This window comes from Hyla sarda, chromosome 1 (genome assembly GCF_029499605.1).
Source record: "Hyla sarda isolate aHylSar1 chromosome 1, aHylSar1.hap1, whole genome shotgun sequence".
In the NCBI taxonomy this organism is placed as follows: Eukaryota; Metazoa; Chordata; class Amphibia; order Anura; family Hylidae; genus Hyla; species Hyla sarda.
In genome coordinates, this window is record NC_079189.1 from 81,493,699 (window position 1) to 81,519,665 (window position 25,967).

At 40.6% G+C, this 25,967-nt stretch overlaps 1 protein-coding gene across 2 annotated transcripts in view; it reads left to right on the forward strand.

The window, feature by feature from the left end:
* The first annotated feature begins 298 nt into the window (after positions 1-298).
* Positions 299-25,967, forward strand: part of NWD2 (NACHT and WD repeat domain containing 2) — a 328,260-nt gene continuing 302,591 nt past the window's right edge. Inside the window, exons 1-2 of one of the 2 annotated variants that reach the window (XM_056556307.1) lie at positions 299-415; positions 10,826-10,932. The gene's annotated coding sequence lies outside the window, so the exon portion shown is untranslated. Of the gene's footprint in view, positions 416-10,396; positions 10,933-25,967 lie in introns of those variants that run through there. The other variant, XM_056556317.1, reaches the window with a different exon arrangement.

Consider the following 25,967-nt stretch of genomic DNA (forward strand, 5'->3'; position numbering starts at 1 on the left):
TCGCTTCTTTCATTTTTCAGAGGCCTTTTCAAAAAAAAAAAAAGCGATCTGATTGGTTGCTATGGGCAACACAGCAACTTTTCCTCTGGACAGGTTTTGTTAAATCTCCCCCTATATCTGTATGTTTGGTTGTATATAGGGAACTTGCAGTAAAGTTAACCCCTGTTTTGCTAGTTTGGCATGTTTAACATACCAGCACGTACATCCCCCCTAATCCCCCCTAATCCCCCCCCCAGGCCTCTCACTAAGCATACCCTGGGATCAAGGACTTTTTACAATTATGCATGCAAAAGTCACACTGGTCCAGAGAGGGATATATAGGGTCAGCCACCCCCAAAGTCAACTGTGACCGTGAAGGCTATGCCTGAGAAACTACTACCCTCAGCTGCCCTGGCCTGCACCACCCATCCTCCTTGTGAGCATCACACTTATATTACTATTTACTCAATAAGGAACTGCAATAATACAAGAATACAACAATGCTAAATAGGATGAGCAATAACACTTGTTTAAGCCGTGTTTGCATATGACAAATATGATATATAATAATTAGACAAACCCTCCCGTATAAAACGAATACAGTGATCCCTCAACTTACAATGGCCTCAACATACAATAGTTTCAACATACAATGGTCTTTTCTGGACCATTGTAACTTGAAACCAGACTCAACATACAATGCTATTGAATCTGCAAAACATGTTAATGGCTGGAAGAACCGACCAATCAGAATGGATATTTCACTGGTAAAACCCCTGTATTCCTAAAGTGCATGCACTGACTGGTGTCTGGTAGCGCCCCCTACAGTACAGGGACGTACTACATGTTCTGTACTACTTTTAACCTATGCCAGGGTTAGCTGCTCCTTTGGACACCAAGTAAGGGCGGCTCCATTTTACTTTTTTTTAGGGCATTATGTGTACTGTAGAGGACCCTGAAGAAGCTCCTGTCCTCTACATAGACCAGTATTTCCCAACGAGGGTGCCTCCAGCTGTTGCAAAACTACAACTCCCAGCATGCCCGGACAGCCGAAGGCTGTCCGGGCATGCTGGGAGTTGTAGTTTTGCAACAGCTGGAGGCACCCTCGTTGGGAAACACTGAAATAGACAATGATTTACAGCTCCCAGCAGATCTTTCTTACTTTTATATGGAAGGACTTGCTTTATCTCTATTACTTATCTACTTATTTTTCTTTAATCCTCCATTTTTTCCTATTTTTGGATGACATTTTGTTGGCTTCAGAACCAATTACCAGGTTTCCATAGAGTTATGGTTTCAACATACAATGGTTTCAACATACAATGGTCGTCCTGGAACCAATTAATATTGTAACTTGAGGGACTACTGTAGTGGCTTCCTAGAGGACAATTTGCAACTCCTCTAATATGACATAACATTCTTGCTGCCAGTGTCTATTGCTTTTATCTCATTATTATTATTATTATTTTATTATTATTCCTAAACATTTTTTATGTATTTTCCTGACTGGACCATGTGGGAAAATTTTAAAGAAACTCTTTCACTAGGCTTTTACTGTCCTATCCTAGTGCAGCATAAACAAGTTCCTTACAATGTAATAGGGATCATTTTATAGGAAGTTATCAGTACTGTACAGTATGTTGTTTCTTATGTTATTATTCTTTATACCAGCCACCTTCAATAACTGAATGAATCTTACATGTATGTCAAGGATATAATTCAACCAGTACCAGTAAGGCCACAGCTGACTAAGTCACTGTAGCTGAATCGATCAGCATTCTGGTTATTGAATTATTGCTTACATAGTGTTACATGGGGTATGTAGAAAAAATAAGATGTGCTGTAATAGCCATGAAATGTGCATTATATCTGGAACAAAATAGACCACGCTGCATAGAATCTTATTAATTTTGTGCACTGGGTCACAATTGCTTCACCCTATCTGCGAGGTTTTCATGCTCTCTTATTATTCAGCGTGAAGGCTGCTGCATTTGCAGATGTGATACAGTGTCTTACTTTAGGCTGCAGTATGGTGTCATCGACACTTTTCCCTAATGCCAGCTGGCATGAAACACACAGGATATTCCTTGAAGTGCAATTATTTTCTTCAATGAATCAAGCTAAAAGGCTGTATCCTTCGAGTCTATAACACGGAAATTACTTATAAGCGGCAAAGCTAAAACAAAGAGTTAAAGTGGTTTCTATAGAAAAATAAATGGCTGTATTCCATCTATAAATCTGCAGGTATGGACAGAGGCTATAGAAATGTAAATTAATTATCACTTTTCCTGATATACTATGTATATATTGTCAGGATCCGGGTACTGAGAGGATACTGGTGGTGGATCCTCTGTGTCAGTGGGGTGATGACGTGGGCCGTCCCAGGGGAACAGAGTCTAAGGGGTTACTGGTATTCACCAGAGCCCGCCGCAAAGCGGGATGGACTTGCAGCGGCAGGTAACCCCCAGGTCGTTCCACCCGATAGCGACTCAACCCCAAATGACGGCTGAGAAAGGTGCGGTACAAGGGATTAGGCAAGAGCAAGGTCGGACGTAGCAGAAGGTCAGGGCAGGCAGCAAGGATCGTAGTCAGGGGCAACGGCAGAGGGTCTGGAACACTGGCTTGGGACATACAAGGAATGCTTTCACTGGCACAAGGGCAACAAGATCCGGCGATGGTGGGAAGGGGAAGTGAGGTAATATAGGCATGGACACAGGTGTATTCACTAATTGGGCCAGGCGCCAATCAGAGGCGCACTGGCCCTATAAATTGCAGAGAGCCGGTGCACGCGCGCCCTAGGGAGCGGGGCCACGCGCGCCGGGACCGCACCGATGGAGGACAGGACGGGTAAGGAGACTGGGATGCGAACCGCGAGCGGGCGCGTCCCGCTACGCGGGTCGCATCCCCGCCGGTGACATCAATGCAGCGCTCCCGGTCAGCGGGTCTGACCGGGGCGCTGCAACAAGGTGAACGCCGCGAGCGCTCCGGGGAGGAGCGGGGACCCGGAGCGCTCGGCGTAACATATATGATACATACTGTGGAACGTTACAAAACCCTTTTCCCAACCCATAAGTTAAAGGGGTTTTCGAGGCAAAAGTAACTGATGGCCTATCCACTTCATGCATCACCAATAGATGATTGGCAGGATGCCGATACCCAACACCCTTGCTTATCAGCAGTTCTGCAGAGCCGCAGTGCCCAGATATACCCATTGAACAGTGCCGGACGTTTTGGCTCCATACACTGTTTAGTGGTTATGTCATATTACTGCAGCTCAGCTTCCATTCACTTTATTGTAGATGAACTGCTGTATCTGGTTCTTACGAGTGATGAATAATGAATAATTTAGGTTATACATTCCCTTTAGAAAAGATTGGCATTATAAGTCTATGGGGCCGCGGGACATTGATCGTTCAGAGCTGGAAAGTAAAGCGTGGTACCAAATGCTTCTCCTCACCCGATCTCCTAATTGGTGATAACATTTACTCTGTGATACGTCAAACATTTATTATAATGACAAGGACACTTTAAGGAATTCTTCTAACAAAGTGAAGAACTCCTTTAATGTACTGTAAAGTGGTGAGCATAAGGTTGGAGAAAGAAAAGGACCAAGAAAAAAAAAATGAAAATTATATATTGAAACTCAAGTTCTAGTATTAACTTTGCTTTGGTTGGTCTGAAGTCAAGTCAAATTTACACCTAAGTAAGCAGTGTGAAGCTAGCGGTCAGCACATTATTAAACTCTGCAGTAAGTCTGGTATACAAGCAGAACCATTGTTCACATAGCATACAGTACAATAGCGAACACCCTTACCACTGTTATTTTGCAGACTTTGTGGCAGTCGTTCTGCTACCTGGCAATGTTCATTTGTTTTAGAGGGCTGCTCGCACGGTATGCTAAACATGACGTTTAAACAATAATTTTCTATTTTAAAGTACATAGCATATAATATAAAGCATAATTCTAGGCTTTAAGCAAATGACTTGTCATGTTTTAAGAGCGCGGTGCAAATTGCTGCATGTCACATTTCTCTTGGTAATAGCTTAATCGCCTTATGGGTGTTCTAATATCTGTACTGACAGGTTCTGCAAACCGGTATTGTCTGAAAAGACCCAACTCATATGAAAAATAGAAGTGTCACAGGCTATGGGCATATAGTTATGCCTTTAGTCTTGCAAGGAAGCCATATGTCACTATGCTGTTCTATGCACGCTATGATTTGTTTTCAAAATATAAAGGGGAATTTCAAAAATGATCTTCATGTTACTCATGGCCAGAAAATAATCTTAGGTACAGGGGTTACAAGTATGGGCCCCGTCTAGATCATTAATTATTTATTTTAAAATTTTTTTTAGAAAAGTACCTGGAGCTCCCGGTATCTGGAGATTTTGCCATTGGCAGTGCTCTGGAGAAAAAGCCACATATTGTATATACTCGAGTATAAGCCGAGTATTTCAGCACAATTTTTTGTGCTGAAAACGCCCACCTCGGCTTATACTCGAGTGAACTCTCCACCTGTCAATCCCTTCATCAGTGGTCTTCAACCGGTGGATCTCCAGATGTTGCAAAACTACAACTCCCAGCATGCCACTGCGGCCTTCGTCATCATCCAGCCCCCCCCCGCCCATTTTGTTTTGTACTCACCTCCCCTTGGCGGGAAGATAGGGTGAGCTGGTCCGGGCCATCTATGCTGCAGGGACCGTCCGGTGGGGATGGTTAGTCGTTGCGGGCTGTCCATTTTCACAGGGGGGGGCCTATTCTCCGTGCTTCGGGCCCAGCCCCAGAGTAGTGACGTTGCCTTGATGACGACGCACAGGGAAGTTCATGCGCAACATCCCTGTGCCTCGTTGTCAAGGCAACGTCCCTAGTCCGAGCCTGAAACGCGGAGAAGAGGCCCCCCCCGGTGAAAATGTACAGCCCGCAATGACTAACCATCCCCACTGGACAGTCCCTGCAGCATAGATGGCCCGGACCAGCTCACCCTAACTTCCCGCCGAGGGGAGGTGAGTACAAAACAAAAGGGGGGGGGGGGGCTGGATGATGACGAAGGCCACAGTGGTCTTCAACCTGCGGTCGATGGCTGTCCGGGCATGCTGGGAGTTGTAGTTTTGCAACATCTGGAGGTCCGCAGGTTGAAGACCACTGATGACGAGATTTAAAGGCGGTGATGATGAAGGGGGGGATGATGACGGGGGGTCTGGATGATGACGGGGGTCTGGATGATGACAGGGGTCTGGATGATTTCATGGGGGGATGATGTATTTCCCACCCTAGGCTAATTTGGGGTAAAATTAGGGGCGTCGGCTTATATTCGGGTCGGCTTATACTCGAGTATATATGGTAGGTTACATTAATGCTAGGGGTTTACTGTTACAGTATGTCTGTATTCAGTATACTGAATTCGTTGGACAACCCTTTTTACTCTGTTGTCTCTGTCAGGATATCATGACCATGAGTTCATAGGTCCTGCACTAAAAGACATTGCAGCTGATTCTTGAAAGCAAAGGTGACTACTAGGCATACTATTACTGACTTGAAAGGGCAAATTCTTGAACAAGTCACTATTCACACTAACGATGAACTTAACGCAAACGAATGCTTCAACGCAAAGGTTTTTGGATAACAGAACTTCAAACATTGATCCCTAGGTATACGAATGAAAGCTGTAGTTTTAAAGTCTTTTTGTAGGTATATTATGAGTGATATAATGTTATAGTATATTTTATTCTGCGTAGTTACTTTTTTACTGTTTAATTAACACTCACTTACTTAGACCTCACCATCACGTTGTCCATTGCACATGAGTAAGGGGGGAAACGTGCCATGGCCCAGGAGACACAGATTTTGTGATATACTTGTGCTATGCACTTGCACCTTTTTGTCTTTGAAGACTTATAAAAGAACTATGAATAAAAGAACATAAGTGAACTAAAAAAATGCTTGACTTGACTGTGAGGGGTCAATGCTGCTTTTAGTGGAGGTGGGGTGAGAAGCGGACTAAATTGGTATTTGTTTAGCACTTCTGGGGAAGTATTTTGTGCTGCACTGTGGTCTTTGTTTAGCATTCCTGGAGAGTCATTTTATTTTACACTGTGGTATGTGTTAAGTACTAGTGAAGATGTATGTTGTGCTGCACTGTGGTCTTTGTTTAGCATTCCTGGAGAGTCATTTTATTTAATACTGTGGTATGTGTTAAGTACTAGTGAAGATGTATGTTGTGCTGCACTGTGCTATTTGCTTAGCAATGCTCAGGAAGTATTTAGTGCTGCAATATGGTATTTTTTTCTGGTGTAGGGGTATTTAGTGTTGCACACTGGTATTTCCTTTGTTCTGTTGGTGGTGTATGCTGTGCTGCACTGTGCTGTTCAGTGTGGCTAGGGGATATTATGTGCACTGCATGGCGGTAATTGGTTAGAAGTAGTATAGGTGCTACAAGGAAGTATTTGATTGTTGTTGAGGCCCCAGCATCAACATGGATTGTCTGATGAAGTAGCCCTGGTTAATGCTATATGCAGGGACGTGCACACATAGGAGTGAAAGGGGGCTGGAGCCCCTGCCCTTTTCCTCACCTGCCCCTCTAGTGCCCTCACAAAAGGAGCTGCAGACTCAGGGTGACCGGTGAAGTAAAAAGGATCTGTTGCTGGGGAGATTTGTATGGGGTTTAATGGAGGGTGCTGTGCCCTCCCTGCAGCAAGGGGGCGCCACTCACCCTGTCATTATCTGCCATTTCTCTGCTTCTCTCCACACGGAGGAGACAGGATCAGAGGAGGCAGAGAGAAGCCCCGCCCACAGCATGTCCAGACACAAACTTCAGTCTATGCAGCCCTTACTGTAACTGTAAATATATGTGAGTGATTGTATGTCAGTGTGTGTACATGTATATATGTGAGTGATTGTATGTCAGTGTGTGTGTATATGTATATATGTGAGTGATTGTATGTCAGTGTGTATATGTATATATATATGAGTGATTGTATGTCAGTGTGTGTGTATATGTATATATGTGAGTGATTGTATGTCAGTGTGTGTGTATATGCATATATGTGAGTGATTATATGTCAGTGTGTGTGTATATGTATATATGTGAGTGATTGTATGTCAGTGTGTGTGTATATGTATATATGTGAGTGATTGTATGTCAGTGTGTGTATGTATATATGTGAGTGATTGTATGTCAGTGTGTGTGTATGTATATATGTGAGTGATTGTATGTCAGTGTGTGTGTATATGTATATATGTGAGTGATTGTATGTCAGTGTGTGTGTATGTATATATGTGAGTGATTGTATGTCAGTGTGTGTGTATGTATATATGTGAGTGATTGTATGTCAGTGTGTGTGTATATGTATATATGTGAGTGATTGTATGTCAGTGTGTGTGTATGTATATATGTGAGTGATTGTATGTCAGTGTGTGTATATGCATATATGTGAGTGATTATATGTCAGTGTGTGTGTATATGTATATATGTGAGTGATTGTATGTCAGTGTGTGTGTACATGTATATATGTGAGTGATTGTATGTCAGTGTATGTGTATGTATATATGTGAGTGATTGTATGTCAGTGTGTGTGTATATGTATATATGTGAGTGATTGTATGTCAGTGTGTGTGTATGTATATATGTGAGTGATTGTATGTCAGTGTGTGTATGTGTATATATGTGACTGATTGTATGTCAGTGTGTGTATATGTATATATGTGAGTGATTGTATGTCAGTGTGTGTGTATGTATATATGTGAGTGATTGTATGTCAGTGTGTGTATGTATACATGTGAGTGATTGTATGTCAGTGTGTGTATGTATATAAGTGAGTGATTGTATGTTAGTGTGTGTGTATATGTATATATGTGAGTGATTGTATGTCAGTGTGTGTGTATATGTATATATGTGAGTGATTGTATGTCAGTGTGTGTGTATATGTATATATATGTGAGTGATTGTATGTCAGTGTGTGTGTATATATATATATATGTGAGTGATTGTATGTCAGTGTGTGTGTATATGTATATATGTGAGTGATTGTATGTCAGTGTGTGTGTATATGTATATATGTGAGTGATTGTATGTCAGTATACATATATATGTGTGTGTGTGTGTGTGTGTGTCTATCTCTATGTATGTGCCTATATATGTGAGCAAGTGAATCTATGTATGTATGTATGTGTGTGTATGTATGTATGTATGTATATATGTATGTGTGTGTATGTATGTATGTGTGTGTATGTATGCATGTGTGTGTGTATATATATATATATATATATATATATATATATATATATATATATATAGATATGAGCAAGTAAATCTATGTATGTGTGTATATATCTGTTAGTGATTGTATGTGTGTACCTGTATGTATGATGTGCTTATTGGCTATATCTTTTAGTATATATTCCATGTTATATGTGTGTCTGTGTATTTATGTTTCTTAATGTATATTTGTACCTGTATGTATGTGTCAGTGTCTCTATGTATGTGTGTATATTACCTATGTACTGTATGTGTGTATATTACCTATGTACTGTATGTGTGTATATTACCTATGTACTGTATGTGTGTATATTACCTATGTACTGTATGTGTGTATATTACCTATGTACTGTATGTGTGTATATTACCTATGTACTGTATGTGTGTATATTACCTATGTACTGTATGTGTGCATATTACCTATGTACTGTATGTGCCTTAATGTTATGTGCTTGTATTTATTGTATGAAGCATTATTAGGGAATTATTGGAGGAATGTAAGCACAGTATATAGGGAATTTATGGAAGCACAGTATATATTTCATTATATTGGAACATTATATTTTTATGTATGCTGGCACTGTGTATAGATCCTTAGGGTGCGTTCACATGTGCCTATTTTTGCTGCAGATTTTTCTGCTGCAGATTTTGCTTCCCATTGACAATGGGAAGAGAAATCTGCTAAAGCAAATCTGCAGCAGAAAATACGCACATGTGAACATACCCTTAGTGGTGGCACAGTATAGTTAAATAATAGTGGCACAGTATATAGTTCATTAATGGTGGCACAGTATATAGGGAATTAGTAGATGAATGGTGGCACAGTATATAGTTCATTAATGGTGGCACAGTATATAGGGAATTAATAGATGAATGGTGGCACAGTATATAGGGAATTAAGGGGGGTACGGTATATAATTAAAGGGAAACTGACAGACTGTTTACTCGCACTAAACCCAATACACTTGGTGACAGTGCATGTATACAAAAATTGGTCTTTCCATTTTCTAGGTATTGCCCCACATTGCTAGTATGCGAAGTCAGTCTTGTGCGCAATGGAGGCGGAGCTTCCCTGCCTCCATCCTGTATGCTGTGCTATGCCTGGCCGTCTTTGTACATTTATAATTCTTTTTTTTGCCAACTCTAGTATATTGTAGCATGTAAGCATATCTTTGTGTGGTGTCCATCTCTTCAGTGTAAGAACCAGGGCTGTGTGGAGATTCCTGCATTAGGTGGGTGATTGGTGCTGGGTGATTGGAGATGGGTGCTGGGTGCTGGATGATGGGTGATTGGTGCTGGGTGATTGGTGCTGGGTGATGGGTGATTGGTGGTGGGTTCTGTCATATAGAGGTCAGACCGGGGCATATAGGGGGAGATTTATTAAAACCTTTGCAGAGGAAAAGCCTTCTGCAAAACCATCTGATTGGTTGCTATGGGTGACTGCACCGCTCTTTCTCTGCACAGGTTTTGATAAATCTCCTCTATAATACAGTCTATTATAGGGCAGCTGTCACATGTTTTCTGTAAATAAGACTGACAGCACAGCCAAAGTGTATATACACATGGCGGACCTCAGAGAAACTGTTCTTGACTCGATTTTACAAAAACACCAACTTTTATGGGGATAGGAATGTCGAGGAGGCCTGGTGGGAGTCCACTGTGTCCCTGGGCCGCAGCACATCTGCCCATTAAGTCTGGCAGACGTTTTCTAAATTATGAAAAGTGCCCTCTTTTTTTACTTGAGCCCCTGCCCTTCAAAATGTCTGTGCACGTCCCTGGCTATATGTGTGTATAATTGGACATCCAGTGGTTAAGATGTGAGTTGCAGTCTCTTAAAGGGGTACTGAAGCAGGAATTAACTAATACCCTATCCACAGGTTAGGGGATAAGTAGCTGATCGTTGGGGGTCCGACTAGAGGTAGACGTCACACGCTCCTGACTAAGAGGGACGGGGTCGGAGTACCCCTTTAAGGAATATTCTATTAAATTCTATTAAATGTGGAAACAAAGGGAGAGATTAAGAAAAACCTGTCCAGAGGAAAAGCTGCCGAGTTGCCTATAGCAACCAATCAGATAGCTTCTTTCATTTTTCAAAGACCTTGTCAAAAATGAAAGGAGCAATCTAATTGGTTGCTATGGGCAACTGGACAGCTTTTCTTCTGCACAGGATTTGATAAATCTCCCCCAATGTCCCTTTATAGAGAATTTTAAAGACAGAAATCAGCCATTCTTGGGCTGCTTGACATATCAATAAACGTCCCAAAAAACTTAGTGTGCACGTAACCTTAATAGTACATATTGTATGTTTTTTCAATCTATTTTCAACATCCTAAGTGCCCTTAGTATTTCTCCATGATGTTATGTCTAATGTGACATGAATACATGGACTGCTGAATGATAAGGATATGTGGCAGGTGGCATAGTGATGTACCAGAGACAATTCATCTATCTTCGTGTCATATTAAGAGCTGCATTTCTATTCCGGAGCACGAGACCTTACACACTTGTGCCCTGCTAAGAATGAAGGAATCATTGATTTTATCTATTTGTCTACAGAATGAAATATGATGGACTGACAATTCTTTTTTCAGGGTTCCATATAAATGCATAAGAAATGTCAGCTATTTCTCTGTTCATTGGATATTTACCCCTCCTCCATCTGACTTCAGCTGCAAAACGGCACAGACGGTAACTGGAGGTAAGGATCTTGTTTAGATGCACTGACATATAGCTTGTGTATATGTTTGGCACTGTGTCAGGATTAACACCCAGATCTTCTTAAATTATGAAATTAAATAGTGTACAAAAGAATGTAAAAAAAAAAAAAACGAATATTCGTAATTACGGATATATAGTAATATATATATATATATATATATATATATATATATATATATATTCGCGAGCAACATTACTGATGACCACTTACCTGTCCTCGGGGTTCCGGCGCGTCCTCTTCGGGATCCCCTGCATCGCCATCGCTCTACATCATCGTCATCCCGTCGCTGCGCACGCCGTCCCGTCATCCAATAGGAGCGGCGTGATGGCGGTGACGGAAAGCGAGGATGCTGGGGAAGCAGAGGCCTTGCCGGAGGGTCGGGGACGCGGCGACAGCGATGGAAGGCGACATCCAGGGCAGCGGTGACGGTCCGGAGCGGCGCGGACACGTGAGTATAACCTCCAATACCAGTGGTCTTCAACCTGCAGACCTTCAGATGTTGCAAAACTACAACTCCCAGCATGCCCGGACAGCCGTTGGCTGTCCGGGCATGCTGGGTGTTGTACTTTTGCAACATCTGGAGGTCCGCAGGTTGTAGACCACTGTCCTATACTTTACATTGCACGGATCAACAAACAATGGTCCATTTGGAATGGATTTCCATCGTATGTTGAGGGACCACTGTACAATGAACACTGTATACTGTGAAGAAACTATGTTAAGGGTGATGAACTGTGATTGCTTTATTGCTAACAAAAAAGAAAAAAAAGTATGAAAACATCCATATGTACTGACAGGACAACAATGCTGGCGACGCATTTCCCCTCTTTCAGCCTGTACACCTTCTCAGTGTTTTTCACAGAGAGAAAACAAGCATTCTTAGTCAATATTAAAATGTTATTGGTTCAGAGACAACACAAAAGAGAAGGGAGAATGCTATGCTCATCTGCTGTCTGCTGAAGATGTATAAAAATCTCCCAGCCAGTAGCATACATAGATAAAAGGGAGCCCCATAGCAAATGTCCAAATAGTTTCTTACCAACAGAAAAAGAAACAAGACCAATCAGACTGGGGTCCCCTCTCTCCAGGGGCCCCATAACAGCCATGTGGTCTGCCACTCTAGTATGTGCTCCCTTGCTTCTAGAAAGTACAATTGTCTCTTGGAAAACCTTACTGATCCCTCTGGAACAGTAGACAGGAGAAGGGAGAGTGAATGACAGCTTTAAAGGAAATCTCTCATCAGTGTCACCTGCACTAACCTGTCGATGACAATGGTACTTACCTTGTCCCGTTCCGTGCAGTCGCACATCAGTAATCTTCTTCCGTATGTTCAGCTCCGGGCCCGGCTTGGAGCATGGGCGGAGTTTAGTGACGTCCCTATCACATCACAGCTGTTCTCTAGCAGCCGGACCCAGCAGAGAACAGCAGCGGTGACGTCACTAAACTCCGCCCATGTTTCAAGCCAGGCCCGGAGCTGAAGATACCAGAGAAGATTACCGAAGAATGACTGCACGGAACGGGAAAAGGTAAGTACTGTTGTCATCAGTGTTACCTGCACTACCTGTCTGCACCAAGAGGTTAGTGCAGGTGACACTGATTACAGATTGCCTTTAAAACGGTCATTTTATGAAAAAAAATATATACATAACAGATACATTTAGCTATATATATATATATATATATATATATATATATATATATATATCGAATAATTTTCTTTACTGGAATGTATGTCATGCTGTCATTATGACCTTATGACCTATGGTCACCAAAAATGTTAAATATGTGATCTTAAGAATTGGCAAAAAATATAAACAAAGGAATTCATATCTCTGGGCCTGACTTTTTACCCAGAATCTTTTAAGCTCATTGATTGGCGCTAGGTGATATTTTTTGCAACATCATAAAATAATATGCAGGTATTTAAAAATGTTGCTGATTTATTGGTTATGATTATTAAAAATAAATAAGTATATACACTCAATTATATATATCATCAATAAGATATGATCATAGATAGAATGTTGATGAAGCATTATAAGGTTATGTTAGTAACTAAATACAGCAGAACTACAAGTCACAGAAATTCAAAACTAAGTCACATTAGTAACAAAGGCTAGTTCAATAAACATGGTATCATAAATATGGCATTACTCTGAAAGAGAACATGACATCAAATGATATAAAGAATGGGCAAATACCTAATCTCTAGATATATAAGATGGAAGTGACTTGAATAAACACTCCGCCCCTTTCTAAATAACCACACAATTCTGGTAGGAAGATATATGATCTGTGGTACTCTAAATTTAGCGATATAATCCTATTTTATTTTATTATATTTTAAATTATTATATTTTATATTTTTGTATTGCAAGCAAGAATAACCTGAAGTTAGGTAGGGCCAAGCCACCTTCTTACTCTGTAAGGCTATGTTCACCCAATGGAATTTACCAGCAACATCCAGCGGAAATATTCTGCTCGGATGGTCCATTGCAGTATAGTCCCATTTTTTCAATGGGATTTTGCTGCACCTTGCACGCAATGGAATTTTCGTGGCAGAAACATCTTCAGGATAGTTCTAAATCCAGCCACCGCAGAAGAAATAGACATTTTTTAAAAAAAATTTTAACATTATATTTTAAAAGTTCAGATATTTACGCACATGGCGATACAAAATATGTTTATTAATGTTTTTACACTTTTTGGGGGTGAAATGGGGAAAATAGGACAATTTACGTTTATATTGAGGGGATTTTGAAAAATGTTTTTACTTTTTTTTTTTACATCTTCTACTCTGGTCTGCTCGATCTCAGACCAGAGCAGAAGACCCGTGGAAGGCAGCGGAGGCAGGTGAGGGGATCTCCATCTGCCGTTCTGGATGATCGGATGGCTGCGGCAGCACTGCGGGCGATCCTATCATCCATTTGTATTGATCCATCTCTATTGATCACGGTATCTGAGGGGTTAATGGCGGACATTGGTGCGATCGCGGATGTCGGCCATTACCAGTGGGACCCTGGCTGCTATCAGCAGCTGGGACCTGCCGCGCATGACTCCGATGCTAGCGGTTATGTATAGGACTTAAATGTACGTCCTGGTGCGTTGAGTACCACCTCACCAGGAAGTACATTTACGTCCTGCATCTTTAAGGGGTTAAATCTTGCCCTCTTCTTCCCCCAGGTAAGACATCTTTTATCTCAACATATACAGGAAAGGAAAAGAATAGGGGTGTGTATATATATATATATATATATATATATATATATATATATTTTTTATATATATATATATATATATATATATATATATATATATATATATATATATATTTACCTATACTAAAGAATGTATCTAAAATAAATGCCACCATACAGTTACCCGTAACTGATGCCTAGAATATTACAACTTATTAAAAGAAGAAACTGACAAAACATTTGAAAAAAAAATAAAAAATTGCAATAGTCCTACTAGGTTAAGGATATTGAAAAAGAGAGGAAGATGTCCAATAATGTGTAATTCATAATTTATTAAAGTATACTATGGTGTCTTCTGCAGGGCCCTTGCATCAGACATGACACAGGTAAATAAGATAAAACAGATAAAATGCAATAAATACTAATCATATACTCAATAAGGAATGCTCATAAACGTATATTATACACAGGATAAAATAATATGCAGAAGACTCCATAGTATACTTTAATAAATTATTAATTACACATTATTGGACATCTTCCTCTCTTTTTCAATATCCTTAACCTAGTAGGACTGTTGCAATTTTTTTGCTAATTTTTTGTATACTGTGATACACGTTACATTGGGTAACGTGTATCACAGTATCCTCGGTTAAGGTCTTTGTTTTATGTTGAGCTCCCAATACCTTTTTTCTTTCTGTTAGTCCATAAAAGACCTAGATTTCAAATAACCACAATGCCTTAATAACTAACCATTAACCATTAACCAACTCTTATAGGGCCAGGGTTGGTGCAAGGATTTTTGCCACCCTAAACGAAAGCTAAGTTTGCCCCCCCCCCTTGACCCCGCCCATTGGCTCCGCCCTTTGACATGCTCCACCTTACTACTGGGGTGACACACTGTAACAAACCTCCTCCTCATTTAATCTCCTTACTACTGGGGTGACACACTGTAACAAACCTTCTTCTCCTGTAATCACCTACTACTGGGGTGACACACTGTAACAAACACCCTCCTCACGCAACGGTGGTTCTATCTGGGCGGGTGCTTCGAATGAGTGGTGGGTGCTTCAGATGCTGGCTGGTTACTAACTTTCTTGCAGCAGGCAGATAGGTGCCCCCATCAAGAGGGCACTCCAGGCTGTTGCTTATATTGCCTATAGGCAGAGCCAGCACTGTATAGGGTCTATGGATATAAAGAGTCATGATCCACTCTGTCAGCCAGAACAGAACCAGGCAAGGGTTGTATCTATAGGGCAGTGTTTCCCAACTAGGGTGCCTCCAATTGTTGCGCAACTACTACTCCCAGTATGCTTGGACAGCCTTTGGCTGTCCAGGCATGCTGGGAGTTGTAGTTTTGCAAAAGCTGGAGGCACCCTGGTTAGGAAATACTGCTATAGGAGGTGCAGAGGTTGCAGTCATGGATGGGCAATGGTGGCTCTGGGGAAGTCACCAGTATTATGAATGACATAAGGAAAATGGGGGTCCTGTTTGCACTGTGGCCCAGGACTATAAGGATCCAAGTTATGTTTTTGTATCTGACTTATTTGCATTACATGTCCAATGTCTTTAGCTGTTCTCTCCCGTGATAAGTGCTCATCATAGGAAACAGGCCACCCCATGATCAGTTCATTATAAAGGGATTTGTCATGGAGCAAAGAGTTATCCAAGTAGCAAGTTCTTACTATATTATTAATGGTGTTACTCTCACAAGCAGCAAGGTGGCCAAGGGAATGTCAAATCCCCAGTCACTTCCTTGCAAATCAAACAGCAGACTAAAGACCAAGAGACAGCATCACTTTAAGCGTTGCTATATAACTAGCAGGTATGGACAGCAAACTCGCACCCTTGGGATATGCTTGCTGCAAAACGTACACTGGCTTTCATCTGAAGGTCACAATGAGTGAACTAGTCAGAGACAATTTTGCACAGAAGACACCTTGATTCCAGGCTCTCTAATGACTGCCACTTGTTTTTTACTTCAAAGGCTGTGCTCAGCATGGTGGAAAAACAAGAAGAAAAAAAACAACTTGTATTCTTGTGTTCTTTTATTTACTCATGTTTACAAATAGGCAGGGATATTTTTTTTAAACATAATTTTTAGAATTAGTTTAGAATATTTACAATCACTGGTATTAACAATATTAAATATTATCACTACTTACACAATTGTTTACAATCACTGGCATTAACGATATTAAATATTATCACTACTTACACAAGTGTTTACAATCACTGGTATTAACAATATTAAATATTATCACTATGTACACAAGTGTTTACGATCACTGGTATTAACAATATTAAATATTATCACTACTTACACAATTGTTTACAATCACTGGCATTAACGACATTAAATATTATCACTATGTACACAAGTGTTTACAATCACTGGCATTAACAATATTAAATATTATCACTACTTACACAATTGTTTACAATCACTGGCATTAACAACATTAAATATTATCACTATGTACATAAGTGTTTACAATCACTGGCATTAACAACATTAAATATTATCACTACTTACACAAGTGTTTACAATCACTGGTATTAACAATATTAAATATTATCACTATGTACACAAGTGTTTACGATCACTGGTATTAACAATATTAAATATTATCACTACTTACACAATTGTTTACAATCACTGGCATTAACAACATTAAATATTATCACTATGTACATAAGTGTTTACAATCACTGGCATTAACAACATTAAATATTATCACTACTTACACAAGTGTTTACAATCACTGGTATTAACAATATTAAATATTATCACTATGTACACAAGTGTTTACAATCACTGGTATTAACGATATTAAATATTATCACTACTTACACAAGTGTTTACAATCACTGGTATTAACAATATTAAATATTATCACTATGTACACAAGTGTTTACAATCACTGGTATTAACAATATTAAATATTATCACTATGTACACAAGTGTTTACAATCACTGGTATTAACGATATTAAATATTATCACTACTTACACAAGTATTTACAATCACTGGTATTAACAATATTAAATATTATCACTATGTACACAAGTGTTTACAATCACTGGTATTAACAATATTAAATATTATCACTATGTACACAAGTGTTTACAATCACTGGTATTAACGATATTAAATATTATCACTACTTACACAAGTGTTTACAATCACTGGCATTAACGATATTAAATATTATCACTACTTACACAAGTGTTTACAATCACTGGTATTAACAATATTAAATATTATCACTACTTACACAATTGTTTACAATCACTGGCATTAACGATATTAAATATTATCACTACTTACACAAGTGTTTACAATCCCTGGTATTAACAATATTAAATATTATCACTATGTACACAAGTGTTTACGATCACTGGCATTAATGATATTAAATATGCAGTAATACTATTAAAGGGGTTCTCCGCTGCCCTGCCTCCGGAGCTCTGCTCGCCAGCTTCCGGAAGTTTCTTATTCCGAATGCTGTGTGCGGGCTTCCCTGTTCGAGGCCGTGACGTCACGCCCACCCCCTCCTGACATCATGCTGCCCCCTCAACGAAAGTCTATGGGAAGGGGGCACAACGGCTGTCACACCCCCTTCCCATAGACTTTCGTTGAGGGGCGGGAGTGACGTCACGAGGGGGCGGCTTTGAACACGGAAGCCCGCACACAGCGTTCAGAATAATAAACTTCCGGACGCTGGCGAGCGGAGCTCCGGAGGTAGGGCAGTGGAGAACCCCTTCAAAGGAAAACTGTCAGCCTGTTCACTTACACTAAACCCAATACACTGGGTTATAGTGTGGGTGAACAGGAGTCAGACAATGGGACACTTGCTAAAATCTGTTCTGTAGGTCCGGAGATATGTCCCCTTTGAGATCCTCTTCTTTATTACTTGAATTGCGCACAGGAGCTCAATTTATATTTGTACTTATACATGTAAACATCATAAAATTGAAGAAGGAAGAGGTGACTAGGGGCTATCCCACCAGGAGGACCCTACTGGAACGAAGTAACTGACTTTGGGGACCACCATACAAGGTACGGTATACCATATGGTATCGGGACACCACACTTACAAACTGCATGTGCAAGTTCTTTTTCCTGACACAGCCTCTGTATAGTGTTCCCTGTGAGTAAGGCTGGGTTCACACTACGTTTTGTCCCATACGGGAGCGCATACGGCAGGGGGGAGCTAAAAGCTTGCGCTCCCGTATGTCACCGTATGCACTCCCGTATGTCATTCATTTCAATGAGCCGACCGGAGTGAAACGTTCGGTCCGGTTGGCTCATTTTTGCGCCGTATGCGCTTTTACAACCGGACCTAAAACTGTGGTCAACCACGGTTTTAGGTCCGGTTGTAAAAGCGCATACGGCGCAAAAATGAGCCGACCGGACCGAACGTTTCACTGCTTGCTGGGAAGTTATGGCAAGAAAGTTCCAATATGTATTGTGCTGGCATAAAAAGGCACAGTAACCACCTACTCAAAATAGAACATTTTAAAAAGGGGAAATCAAATTTGGGGCAGTTTCTGGCCAAATAACCCTGGTGTAAACAAACATTATTGGTTTTCAGTCAGTTTATGTTAAAATGACATGTACAGTTTAAATCTTGGTTCATACTCAGTTTTTGAGCCATTTTTTTTAGCCCATTTTTAGTCAGTATCTTTTCCAAAGCTAGAAGTGGGTCCAAAACTTAGCCAAGTGCAAAACTTTTAATTATATTTAAGAACCAAAATGAGTAAAAAAAAAAACTTAGTGGGGGCATAGCCTAATGCTGTAGAAGCAAGATGACCAAACCAGATGTCTCATGAATGGCATATGACATTAACCCGTTAAGGACCAAGCCCATTTTGGCCAATTTTATTTTTGCATTTTTGTTTTTTCCTCTTCGCCTTCTAAAATCCAGTACTCATTTATATTTCCATCCACAGACCCATATAACGGCTTCTTTTTTGCACCACTAATTGTACTTTATAATGACATGACTAATTTTTCCATAACATGTACGGCGAACCCAAAAATTATTATTTGTGTGCGGAAATTTAAATTAAAACTGCATTTTTGCACATTTTGGAGGGTTTCTTTTTTACACTGTACACTTTACAGTAAATTACATGTTTTCTCTTTTCTGTGGGTCAGTACAATTAAAATGATACCCATTATTACATTATTACATACTTTTCTATTATTGTACTGCTTTTAAAAAATCGCAAACTTTTTTTTTTTTTACAAAATCAGTATGTTTAAAATCGCCCTATTTTGACCACCTATAACTTTTTTTTATTTTTCTGTAAACAGGGATGTGTGAGGGCTAATTTTTTGTTCTATGACCTGTAGTTTTTTTTAGCACCTTTTTTGTGTATATGTGACTATTTGATCTTTTTGTAAATTTTTTTGTGAATGTAATGTGACCAAAAAAGCTGTTATTTTAAACTGAATTTTTTACGTTTACGTTGTTCACCGTACAGGATCATTAACACTATATTTCGATAGATTGGACATTTAGGCACGCAGTGATACCAAATATGTTTAATTAATATTATTATTTTTGCTTTTTTAAGTAAAATGGGGAAAAGGGGTGATTTACATTGCGGGAGGAGATTTTTAAATTTTTTACCCTTTTTTTACTAAAATGCATAGGCATAGCACTGATTAGTATTATCAGTGATCTTCTGCTCTGGTCTTCTGGAAGGCAGATCCGAGCAGAAGATCCCAGGAGAGCGGTGGATACAGGAAAATGTATACATTTAAAATTGTCCCCTTCTGGCCCCTATAACTTTTTATTTTTCCACATACGGGGTGGTATGGGGGCTCATTTTTTGTGCCGTGATCTGAAGTTTTTCTCGGTATCATTTCTGTTTTGAACGGACTTTTTGAACGCTTTTTATAAATTTTTTTATGGTCTGAAAAGTGACCAAAAAGACGCTATTTGGGACTTTGGAATTTATTTGTGTGACTGCAATGGTCCCGATCAGCCCGACTGAGCAGCCGGGAAGCTTTCACTTTCACTTTAGACCTGGCGATCAACTTTGATCGCCGCGTCTATAGAGTTAATGCCCGACATCTGCCGGAACGGGTATGATGCGGATATGATGCGAGCTCAGCTCCTGAGCTCGCTTAATAACCCTCCCGTGCCGCAGTGCCGTATAAACCCGGCATTTTGCGGCAAGGGGTTAAATGAGGTTGAGTTTACAACACTTGGCACAATGCATAGACAAATATGAAACTGTCATGGACAACCCTATAAATCTAGGAACATCGAAAATCTAATATCTAAAGTTCATATGCAGGAAGACTGGATTTTATTAATTTTCCTTTTATTTATGTTGTTTTTGTTTATGTTTTGTTTATTTATTTATTTATTTTTATTGCTTTATGTAACAGCACATGTTTTGCACATTTAAAGGCTATGGACCCATTTGTATGGATTTTTTATTGTTCTTTTGTTTCCAAAATGCTAAATTAAGCAACTTTCTAACTAACCTTTATAAGGTGCAATTTGCTTAGGTGCCATTCAGAAAATGGTTGAATAAATCTAGCAGTATGACTTTCTGCTCTGTTATTGTTAGACACACCAGCTTAGATTGGGGACAGTGTGGAGAGATTCCTTTGACGCCAATTCATACAAGCTAAAAATAGGGAGAAGGGCACATACAAGGCAGTTTTCAGGGGAGAATTATACTGCTCCTGTAAATCTTGGGTGTATCTAAGTACTGGGAGCTACTGTTAGGTTGGAATTCCAGTTGTTTTTTTTATTCCTTTCGGCATTTTTTCACTCTTTTTCAGCTCCTTGGCGGTTTTGCAAAATCACAGCATGTTGAGCCTATGGGTTTTTTTTCCCTGAAATTGTGGCGTTTTTCTCCCATAGAAGTTTATGGGAGTAAAAAAAACACCAAGAAAAACGCCATGTGGGTTTTAACTTTGGCGTTTTTGCAGGTGGTTTTTATTCCTTTTTGGAATCCAAAAAAGTGATGGAGATGCCTTTTTTAATAAAGTTTCGTTGGGTACCATAAATTATTTTTTTTAAAGATACAGTAGTTAAGGAAAAAATTGTATCTAACAAAATTTATCTTTTTTATAACAACATTTTTATTAATTTTTAAAACAGGGATCAATTTATGTGTGCGGGCAGAGCACTAAAAATGTAGCTGACAATAATAAAAATGTAGTGTGTGTGTGTGTGTGTGTGTGTGTGTGTGTGTGTTTTTCACTTTTTTCTTTCATTTTACATATTTTTAGGTATTAAGTAGTACTACCTAAAAATATGTAAAAAAGAAAGAAAAAAGTGAAAAACACACACACACACACACACACACACTACATTTTTATCTATACGGCAGTGCAGGGGACCATAGAAGAACGGCCGCCCGCATCTATAAATTATAAAGGAGGATCGCAATGGACCTGAGTGATCTGTCAATTAGTACAGGTACTGCTACTCCCATCATGGAACAGTGTGTTCCATGCTGGGAGTAGTAGACTCCCAGCATGGAACACACTGTTCCATGATGGGAGTAGCAGTACCTGTACTAATTGACAGATCACTCAGGTCCATTGCGATCCTCCTTTATAATTTATAGATGCGGGCGGCCGTTCTTCCATGGTCCCCTGCACTGCCGTATATATACATCTATTCATATTTCCCGCAAAGAGCTGTGATTGGCCACATGGTTCCAGCCAATCACAACTCTCTGTGGGAAATATGAATAGGTGTATATATATATATATATATATATATATATATATATATATATATATACACACATCAGTGCAGGGGACCATAGAAGAGCGGCCGTCCGCATCTATACATTATGCAGGAGGATCACAGCGGTCAGGAGTGACATCCGCTGTGATCTTTCCTTAACTGCAGGTACTAATGCTCCCAACATGGAGCACACTCTGCTCCATGCTGGGAACTTCTGACACCTGTTGCGTTCTGTCTATTAATGCAGGTACTACAGCTCCCAGCATGGAGCATAGTGTGCTCCATGATAGGAGTAATAGTACCCACAGTTAAGGAAAGATCACAGCAGGTGTCACTCCTGACATCCACTGTGATCGTACTTTCTATTGCAGACATGCGGATTGGCTTTCTCCTACGCTCCGCATCTCTGCACTATACTCCGGCCAGTGATATGAATAGAACATCACTCATTCATATTTCCCTCAGAGCTGTGATTGGCTGCAACCATCCGGCCAATCCCCACTGTGGGCAGAAAATATGAATGAGTGATGTTCTATTCACATCAGTGGCCGGAGTACAGAGCAGAGATGCGAGCGCAGAAGAAAGCTGCTCCACATCTCTGCAATAGATAGGACGATTGCATCGGGTATCAGGAGTGACACTCAGGATGATATATCTATTAGTACAGGTACTACAGCTTTCATCATGGAACAGTCTGTTCCATGCTGGGAGTAGTAGTACTACCTAAAAAAAAATTAAATAGTGAAAAAAAGTGAAACACACATACTTTATTAAAAATGTATTAAAATTTTGTTGTAAAAAAAATGTTGTTAAATAAAGTTTTTACCATTCCTACTGCATCCTTTAAAAAAAAAACACAAAAGGGGCAAAAAAATGCAATTTCCACTCAAAAACGCATGAAATTGTACTGGCATTTTTTCTGGTGTTTTTTTTTTCTGTGAAAAAAAGACGCAAGAAAAAAAAGAAGTGGAATACTAGCCTTAGGGCAAGGGAAAGGTGACTTCTATAGATGAAGTCCATTGCTGCTGCCTTTTGTACACCCCTGATAATGTGTAAAGGCAACAATAATTTAAGTTGTTTGCAGTCATAACAAGTCTATTTCGTATTCTCCCCATGCTTTCTATAAACTGATTTTGATGTTATTTTATTTGATTCAGTAAATGCCTGTGAATAACTGATTTTACAGACGAAAGGCAAAAACATTATTCAGAGGAGCCCGTGGAACGAAGAAACTGGAACAAAGAGGAAACAAGATTGCCGCATGTATGTCGTGGAAGAATGAAAGAAAAACATTGATTTTTTTTCCTTTTGCAAACTTTTCTATACCCATGAAGCAAAGCAGACATCAAAGTATTGAACTTTTTTATACTCTTTTTATATAGAAAACATAATTGTACTTTTTCAAAGAATTTGAAATTATTGCAGGTTTGTAAACTGTAAGTAAAGTCTAGTCCGAAGAATATCAATAAAGGCCTATTTTGGACAGACGTGCGTAACCTGCGTAACTACACACGAGCTCTGTAAGATTCTTTTACACGGGCCAACAGGCTCCTGATAAATAGTGCTGATCTCATTGGTTAGTGCCCCTTCTACTAAGCCATTACATGGGTCTTTTATTGCATGGTAAGTTGCAAGGACCATCCTAGAGGGGAAAGCTCTTTACAGGGCCATACTACCCTGTTTGGTAAAACTTTGATATGGTGACAGTCCAATAGCGTTTGGAATAGCACTGTATATAAAATACTTTATCCAAAAGGTACAGATGGTGAATAAATTATTCATAGTTATTAAACAACTTGAGTTCCACTATGTATGGTTATTGTTCATATACAGTGGTCCCTCAACATACGATGGTAATCCGTTCCAAATGGACCATCATTTGTTGAAACCATCATATGTTGAGGGATCCGTGCAATGTAAAGTATAGGACAGTGGTCTACAACCTGCGGACCCACCGCTCCGGACCATCACCGCTCATCACCGCTGCCCTGGATGTGGCCCTCCATCGCTGTCACCGTGTCCCCGGGGTGTGCCGATGCTCCGGCAAGGCCTCTGCTTCCCCGGCATCCTCGCTCTCCGTCGCCGCCATCATGTCGCTACGCACACCGCTCCTATTGGATGACGGGACGGCGTGCGCAGCGTCGTGATGACGACGATGGAGAGCGCCGACGATGCAGGGGATCCCGAAGAGGATGCGCCGGAGCCCCGAGGACAGGTAAGTGATCGTCAGCGGACCACACGGGGCACCGTAAACGGCTATCCGGTGACAGCTGAAGCAGTCTGCGCTGCCGGATAGCTGTTTATGCGATGGCCCCGACATACAAAAGCATCATATGTTGATGCTGCCTTCACATGCGATGGCCTCTGAGAGGCCATTGTATGTTGAAATGATCGTATGTCGGGGCCATCGTAGGTCGGGGGGTCACTGTATAAACAGTTGCATATTCAGAGCCTCCCTGGATACTTCAGGTAGTTTGGCCTTGTAATCCGTCTTCTTCTTCTCCTTCTGAGCTTCCTGCAGAGTGGTGGCAATGCTGACACTCGCCCTACATATATTTCAATGCACAATGTGTGCCATTTGGCAATCTGCAGGACCACTGCTTATGAGGGAGCTAAGGAGGAGAAGGGGCTTCCTTCTGGGAGCAAGCAACAAATCCCACTCTATGCTTGTATAGAAAAATTCCGCAAAGTAAAATACCTCCCATCAAGGAGTGATCTGTAGTTAGTTCTCCAAGATGTTGAATGTCGCTGTTGTGTGCCTTCAAAAACTGTGCAAATATACCAAAAAAATTGATGCTGTTTTATAGGCAAAGTGTGGCAAATATTGGTTTCATTTAGAGTTCTCTTCTGTTCATTGACGTTGCATTTAGCTCATTGATATAGAAACTATTGCCACTTCTATTTTTCTTACTTTGCACTATTTTCCACACCTACCTAAAACCTTTGAACATTACTGTACATTAGGAGTTCTCTTGGCATATACCTCTAATGGAAGGCACAGTAAATGTACACTATACAAACTCACAAAACAAAGAAAATAGTGGTAGTGACACATTAAAGGTGTGCTCCACTGCTCCAGCGTTTGGAAAATTTGGGTGTGGGCTGCGGGGGGGTCCTGATGTCATAGCCATTACCTCATGACGTCACGCCCCCTCAATGCAAGCCTATGCAAGTCTACGCCCCCTCCCACAGACTTGCACTGAGGGAGTGTGGCACGACGTCACGAGGGGTGTGGTGTGACATCATGAGGGGCGTGGCAGGGAAGTCCAAATGCTGGGGCAGTCAAATACCCCATTAGACAGTTGATTCAGTCCTAGAAAATAAGACGTAAAACCTCACACATTACACGGCTTAGCATTCATATAATTTGTCTTTAAAAGAGAGACTGTGGGAAATCTAACAAGTACTCCAACTGGTTTAAAACTGAGATGATTTGTTAAGTATAGAAGCCAATATTTTTTTTTTTCATACAGACAGTATGAAAACTCTTCCATAGCATAAATGAGCTATCTCTAGACTATAGGCTCCTACTGTCCTGTTGGCTGCTGGAAACCATCTTTTCCTCTAAATAACAGCCTAGAATCATGTAATGGAAACACAATCACAATAAAGAAATGTAAAATGAGAAAATAAAAACAGAATGAAAAAACGATCTCTGCACGTAACCAACCTGCTATCTGCAATGCTCTTTTTACTGCCTTACATATAGTAATAGGTAGGGATGTCCCGATACCGATACTAGCCATTTGCATGGTATCAGGGACTCGTTTAATGTTCCCGATACCATGCCCGATACATGGTGCCGCTCTGCTGCCCCGTTCTTCCATCCTCCCGTCCGCATCATGGCGTTCCATGGAGGAGCATGTGACACACATGTCACTCCGCCTCCTCCCCTGTGCCCAGTGTAACGCTACGCAGGAAGCAGAGTGACGTGTATGTCACATGCTCCTCCATAGGACGACATGATGCGGACCGGAGGACGGGAGAACGGGGCAGCAGAGCGGCAGCACCAGCACCCGTCCCGAGGAGGTGAGCTGCCTGCGAGAAGGGGGCCGCTACTAATGTCCAAGCAGGGGGCCCTGCTGCT